A 7,814-nucleotide genomic window follows, 5' to 3' on the forward strand; every position below is an offset into this window, starting at 1 on the left:
AGTGAGGTAAGAAATAGAGTTTTGACCAAAGTCCTCTCCCAGGAGATTCAGTGGAATCCTGAACCCTGAACCCTGAACCCCCACTGATTGCACGTGTCTTCTCAGTAATCAGTCCAGTCCTCACTTTAGCTCTCCCTTAGAGGTGGAGTAAAGGCTACAGTGGTGGAAGAAATGAATGGAAGTCCTTGACACATGCCCTCCCTAGCAAATAGTAAGTAAAAAACTATGTTCTACCCTTGGGGAAACTGCAGAGATAAGTTCTTTTTTTTTTTTTTTTGAGACACAGTCTCGCTCAGTTGCCCAGGCTGGAGTGCAGTGGCACGATCTCGGCTCACTGCAACCTCCACCTCCCGGGTTCAAGCAATTCTCCTGCCTCAGCCTCCTGAGTAGCTGGGATCAGAGGCACCCGCCACCATGCCCAGCTAATTTTTTTTTGTATTTTTAGTAGAGACAGGGTTTCACCATGTTGGTCAACCTGGTCTCGCACCCCTGACCTGGTGATCCACCTGCCTTGGCTTCCCAAAATGCTGGGATTACAGGCATGAGGCACCACGCCTGGCCCAGAGATAAGTTCTTTTACCAAAGACTTGAAAGACAGAGGGGCTATACCATACATAAATCAGCCAGAGCCAGTTTCTGTTGCTTCTGACTAAGGATGTTCATTGATAAAGGAACTGGAAACAGAAGTAGTTATAAGCAACAGAGCTCAGGGTGATGCAGAGGATAAAAGGGTTCTGGAGAAGAATGGCATTGCATTATCATAAGGCTAATAAAATGGTTGCTCTAATTGCCACCACTATTTCAGATGTGGTCTCTCTCTACTGAAATAAACCAACTCAGCCCCTGGTATTTTCCATGTAAGTACTGATCTCAAAAATGCTTTTTTCCTATCCTAATAAATACAAAACATCAGAAGATTGTTTTTGGCAGGCTGGGCACCAGAACCTTTTCATCCTCTTGCTTTAGGGCTCTGTGCTAAAGGAAAACTGATCATTTTGCTTTCCCAAAAGACATCAAATTGGTCTACCACATTGATAACATCAGTATGATAGGACTCAGAGAGCAGAAAATAGCAGGTGCCATGGATTTCTTGGTAAGATAGCGTAAGCCAGAGGTATCCCAAGAAAATAAAATGAAAGACACATCAGTAAACTCTCTGGGAGATCCATGGGGGTACTGAAAGCATATCTTCTCAAAAGTAAAGAACTAATTGTTTCACCTTGCAGCCCCTAAGAAAGAAGTACAACACATTGTGAACCTCTTTGGAGTTTGGAGGCAACATATGCCACGTTTGGCTGTGCTTTCTCCCCCATGCACCAGGTAATTGAAAGGTTACTAGCTTTAAGAAGGGCCCCACCAGTCTCCAACTGGACAAGTCCGTGGCAGAAAGAGCTCTTCCATTTGAGCCTTAAGATTGGATCCAAGGGTGTTCAAAGTGCAAGTAGCAAATGAGGCAACTATAAGAAGCCTCTGCCAAGGTTTCAGAAGTAAAGCCACAACCTCTTGGCGAGAATTATTTTTCTATTGAGAAAAGATTGCTACTGGACCCTGATGGATGTTGCGAATTTAATCATAGAATACCAGGTGAACCTGAGCTCCGCATTATGAAGTAGGTTTTATCTCATCCTCCCAGCCAGAAATTCAGGCATTCCCCAAAGCACCATCACTCAGGCTGTGCAGATCCTGATGGCATAAGAAAATTGTATGGGCAGATGGTTCGCACACCCAGGTACACTGCCTACTACTATGTTATGACCCTTCCCTCAACCTACACCTGAGCCCCATGGGGAATCCTCCTATCAGTTGACTGAAAATGGAAAAAAAAATCTGTGTGTATATGACTTTGCACAGTGTGTAGGTGTTTGCTGGGAGAGACTGCGAAAGAGTGACACTGACTCTTGAAAAATAGTAAAGAAAGGCAATCATCCCAGCATAACTAATTGGTTCTTCTCATTCTCTGTTTTACCAAGAAGGAGATAGGAGCTGAGGTCAGGCTGTGTGGACAGTGATTAATTGTTTGGCCACCTAGTAAAAAATTAGTAAAGAGCAAGATTTAAGAGTTGGTGACCAGATCAGGGAAAGAATATAGACTGACCTCTGAGAACAGGCACCATGAATGCCATGATAATGCTCACCAAAATCCTTCCCAGTGAAGGAGGCACTCTTTAATAAGGTGGACATGACCATCCTCTTGGGATATCAGTCAGCCACTAACCTCAGAAACCCAGTGCCACCCAATAGGTACATGAAGTGAGAGGCCATGGAGGGAGGAAGCTATGCATGGGCTCAGAGACAAACACGGGCCCTCACCTGGCTGCATATCCACCTCACCTGGCTGCGTATCCCACTTGCCTACTTCAGTGATGAACCCTGAGTGTCAATGTGGCACCATATTCAGGAGCAGCAGCTTGCCTTCTGGTAGCCTGTTGATTACACTGTATCTTTTCCATAACTGTAGAGGTAGCAATTTGTTGTCACTGGAATGAACACTTATTATGAACCTGGATTGCATTGGCATTCCTTCCTAACAAGTTTCTTCCTTCATGACACATGTGGCCTTCATGAATGCCTTATTAATCATGGTGGTATCTCACACTCACATAGAATTGCTTCTCACTAAAGCACTTTTTTTTTTTTTTAGAGATGGAGTCTCACTCTGTCGCCCGGGCTGGAGTGCAGTGGCGTGATCTCGGCTCACTGCAACCTCTGCCTCCTGGGTTCAAGCGATTCCCCTGCCTCAGCCTCCCAAGTAACTGGGACTATAGGTGCATGCCACCATGCCTGGCTAATTGTTTGTATTTTTAGTAGAGATGGGGTTTCACCATGTTAGTCAGGCTGGTCTTGAACTCCTGACCTCAGGTGATTAGCCCGCCTCTGCCTCCCAAAGTGCTGGGATTACAGGCGTGAGCCACCTCACCTGGCCTAAAGTATTCATTTTTGAGTGAAAGAAGACAGGCAATGGGCTGAAGTCTATGGGATTCTCCAAGCTTGCCTTGTAGCCCACATCTCAGAAGCAGCTGCCCTTGTAGAACAGCAGCATAACCAAATGAAGACTCAGTTCTACAAACAGCAAATGTAGGGGGAAATCCTTGCTCTTAAACTAAGTGATATTGCCAGTGAACCATCATTTTTGACCTGCAAAAATGGTGAGTTCATGCCACTCGATATAATGGTGTGGGACATACAGAGAGTGGGAACCAGTGATCCACATGCAGTGGATCCTTCCTGTGAATAGGGATGGTTGGAGGAATAGTAAAGCCTCACAGCCACTTGCAGCTATTTTGTTTTCTGACCCCAGAGCTCTGGACTTTGTTAGAGGTCTTAATAAATAAGGGAAGAATGCTTACAGCAGGCGAGGCAGCAATGGTTCCATTGTAAATTTGAAGCTGAGACTCACACCTGGGCATTTCAAAGTCCTCTTGCCACTGGATTGAAAAAAGAAAGTGTAGGCCGAGGCAGGTGACCTAAGGCCAGGAGTTGGAGACCAGCCTGGCCAACATGGTGAAAACTCATCTCTATTAAAAATACAAAAATTAGCCAGGCATGGTGGTGTGTACCTGTAGACCCAGTTACTCGGGAGGCTGAAGCAGGAGAATTGCTTTATCCCAGGAGGCAGAGGCTGCAGTGAGCTGAGATAATGCCGCTGCACTCCAGCCTGGGTGACAGAGTGAGACTCTGTCTCAAAAAAAAAAAAAAAAGAAAGAAAGAAAACGAAAAAACAAAGTGTGTGGTGTGTGGGGGATGGTATGGGTTTTGACTGAAGTAATCCGTCTGCTAAGAAAGAGGAAATGGAGTTCTGCTCTGCAGTGGACAATAGGAGCATAGATGGGGCGCCTCAGAGAACTGCGAGGTTCTTGCAATCTGGAGTTGGTGAGCTTTGCTAGGTTTCCTCTTCCTGCATAAATGGACAACTCTCTTTCTGTGTAAGTGAACCAGAGTTGGTTGCCATAACTTGTATCTAAGAATTCTGCCACATTGGGCTATGCCAGGTCCATAGCTATAAAATGGAGGTAAGAAAATTGCCCATGGATAGGCTGATGGTTAAGGACATGGATTTATGTATCAGAGAGTTCTTGATTTGAGTACTTTCTCTGCCACTGTCTAGTGGCATCATAGGGAAGTTACTTGACATTTTGAAGGCCGTTTTCTCATCTATAAAATAGGAATGACAATAACACCCATATCATAGGCTTTTGGAGGGATTAAATGAGATGATCCATGTAAAATGCATATAGCAAGGATTAATAGTGTTAGCTATTATAATCTATGATTTTTTTGAACTGATACGAGTCTTAAGAAAAAAGTACCCAACATACAGTGTTACTTATTATCTAGGCTGTATCTGCCCCTTTCGTTTTCCTTCCACACCATCCTAGTTCTTGATGATTAACTACATTTCACCCTTGTGACGGTGGGAAGAAGGGCATTTTGTGTGCTGGCGGAAGAACAGTGGTGAGAGAAAGCATACCTGAGTGTTAGTGCCTGCTTCTCACCAGCTGGGTGGGCTGAAGAGAGTTGGTTCTTCCTCATGACTTGCATGGGTTGGATTCCTCCAGCTTTTTTCCAGCTCCAGCATGTGAATGCATAAGGGGAAGGCTGCGCTTCTGCTAGACCATCACGTCTCTGCAGTATGTCCCGTGATGGGGAAGTTGATAGGTGACAGATAAAATAAAAAATTATTCAGATCCCAATTTTCCCCAGCACCAGACCCAATGACATTTTCCCCCAGATATTTCAGTCAAAAGGATCAGACCTTTCTGAGTTAAGACCTTAATGAGTTAAGACATAACAAATACTTAGAACAACTTTAGGGTAACTATATAAGTATAAACCATGATACTACACACTTCCTAGATGGGTAAAGCTTAAAAAAATGTTCCCGGCCAGGCATAGTGGCTCACACCTGTAATCCCAGCACTTTGGGAGGCCGAGGCGGGCAGCTCATGAGGTCAGGAGATCAAGAACATCCTGGCTAACACAGTGAAACCCCGTCTCTACTAAAAATACAAAAAAATTAGCCGGGCGTGGCAGCATGTGCCTGTAGTCCCAGCTGCTGGGGAGGCTGAGGCAGGAGAATGGCGTGAACCCGGGAGGCAGAGCTTGCAGTGAGCCAAGATTGCGCCACTGCACTCCAGCCTGGGTGACAGAGCAAGCAAGACTCCATCTCAAAAAAAAAAAAAAGAAAGTTCCAAGTTATTATTTGTTTCCTTTAAAAAACAGGATGTGTAATTGACTTGGAAAAAAATGACCCAACCTTTATAGAGTAGGCTAGATCTGAGTAATTTACTGAGTAAACAAATAACTTGAGAAAGGAAAAGATCCAGTAATCCTCAGAATGTTGAATGAGGGATAATTACTTGGATATGATGTCATTACTTTACACATTTTATCTTTAATTCTGATTAAGGTTTTCTGAATTTTATTCCCCTAACTAAATTTATTCTTCTAACTAAGTATATTTTAAAGTGTTGACTAAACAAAGCATTCTAAAGAGAAAGGCCCAGCAGGGAGTATATGTATTTAATAATTCACAGTGACTTTATCCTTGTAAATTACAACTCTCCTGTTCTTGTCTTTCTCCTGTTCTTGTCTTTCTCCTGTTCTTGTCTTTCTCACAAAAAGAGAGTGATCATTAAGTACCTTTCAAATGGTATTATACTTAACAAGAAAAGTCGCGATGTCTTGAATGAGAGGCTCTTAATTTAGGTAATGAAGCTTTCACAGGATTATGGGAAAAATGTTTTCTAAAGCAATATAACTGGCATGGTTTCAGAAAATATGATCATCTACTTAGAGAAAAGAAGGATCAACAACACACCATTAGAACTAATCAAGAGTTTAGAAAGGTTGTCAGTGTGATCAACCTACTAAAATGAGTAACAGTTTTTATGCCAGAAAATACCCAACAAGAAATTTTAAAATAAGATCCTTCATTCATAATAGTACCAAAATCTATGAACTGATCAAGAATCCTGAATTCCTCTGTGGAGAAAACTAAATTTGATTAAAAACATAAAAGATGATCTGAAAAAAATGGGGAGCTATTCCATGCCCTTAGATGGCTAACTTGTTACTGTAAGGATGTAAATGTTTTTAAATTAATCCATGATTTCAATGCTATTATAATCATGACTATGAAGTAAATTTTTGAGGAACTCAAATTTTATTACCATGTATATGGAAGAATAAAACACCTAAATCCATATTGAAAATAGTAGAGTGGATCTTTCACACTATAAAAAAAAGCATAGCATAAAGCCACAGTAATAAAAAAGGTGTGATATTGATGCAAGAACAAAGAAGCTAATAGAATATTACACACACACACACACACACACACACACACACGAACTTAATATATAATAATAGTAGTACTACAAACCAATAAGGGACAGAATTTTTAGTAGCTGATAATGGAAAAATTGTCTCACTATGGAGAAAAGTAAGATTGCATGTTGACATAACACAGACGAAGGTGACACCAGATAGATGAAAACCTAAACGTGAAAGCTAAAACTATAAAGTCAAGAAAACCTAGGATAAGACTTTTCTGATAAAGGGCCAGAGACTGACTTTCTAAATAAAACCAACTTGGAAAGCAGTAACACCAATAGAAAAATGGGCAAAAGGCCTGAACAGGCAGTTTATAAAGATGAAATCAAAAGGTTAACAAACATGAAGAGATACACAAAACTCACTGGTAATTAGAGCAATGCAAAACACAACCATAGGCAACAATTAAGAAGATAAGTGATAGGAAATGTTGGCAAGAAACTGGAGACAGAAAAGTTCATATGCGGCTGGTGAGGTAGATTGACCAGCACAGCCTTTCTGGAGAGCAACCAGTCATTTCCCAGCTGTAATCACCACAGGAACGCATCAATGATCCTTCAGTGCAATTTCATTTCTGGGCACAAATCCTAAGAAAGTTTTCACTTGGCTGGGCATGGTGGCTCATGCCTGTAATCCCGGCACTTTGGGAGGCCGAGGTGAGTGGATCACGTAGGTCAGGAGTTCGAGACCAGCCTGGCCAACCTGGTGAAGCCCCATCTCTACTAAAAATACAAAAATTAACCAGGCATTGTCATGGGTGCCTTGTAATCCCAGCTCCTTGGGAGGTTGAGGCTGGAGAATCATTTGAACCTGGGAGGCAGAGGTTGCAGTGAGCTGAGACCATGCCATTGCACTCCAGCCTGAGTGACAAGAGACTCTGTCTCAAAAATAAAAACAAAAAACCAAAAAAACAAAAATACACACATCTGAATACAGAGGAACTGGAATAGCTAAAATAACTTTGAAAAACTTGATTACTGTAGATTATAATAGCTAACACAATTGAAAAAGAAGAATAAAGTTGGAGGGCTTATATAACTTGACTTCAAGACTTGTTCTAAAGCTACAATCATCACCATTGCACTCCAGCCTAGGAAACAGAGCGAGGAGACTCCATCTCAAAAAAAAAAAGAAAGTTTGCACACCAGTTCATAAAAAGATATGAAATGCAAATGCTCATTGCAACATTCTTTGCAGTGGTAAGGAGCTGGGGCTAACCTCATGCCTGCCACAGGGAAAGTGGGTCTAAAATGTGGACACAGGCACTGTGCAGTAGGCTGAACAAGGGTCCCCAGAGATGTCCTGCCCTAACCCCTAGAACTTGTGAATGTTACTTTATATGGCAAAAGCTACTTTGCAGATGCGATAAAATTAAGAATCTTGAGATGGGGAGATTATCCTGGGTCACCCAGGTGGCCTGATGTAATGACATCAGTCTATAAGAAGTTCTCAGGAGGAGTCGGAGGAGAAGGCAGGGTGAT

Source organism: Hylobates moloch, unplaced genomic scaffold (genome assembly GCF_009828535.3).
Source record: "Hylobates moloch isolate HMO894 unplaced genomic scaffold, HMol_V3 SCAFFOLD_9, whole genome shotgun sequence".
NCBI classification, from domain to species: Eukaryota; Metazoa; Chordata; class Mammalia; order Primates; family Hylobatidae; genus Hylobates; species Hylobates moloch.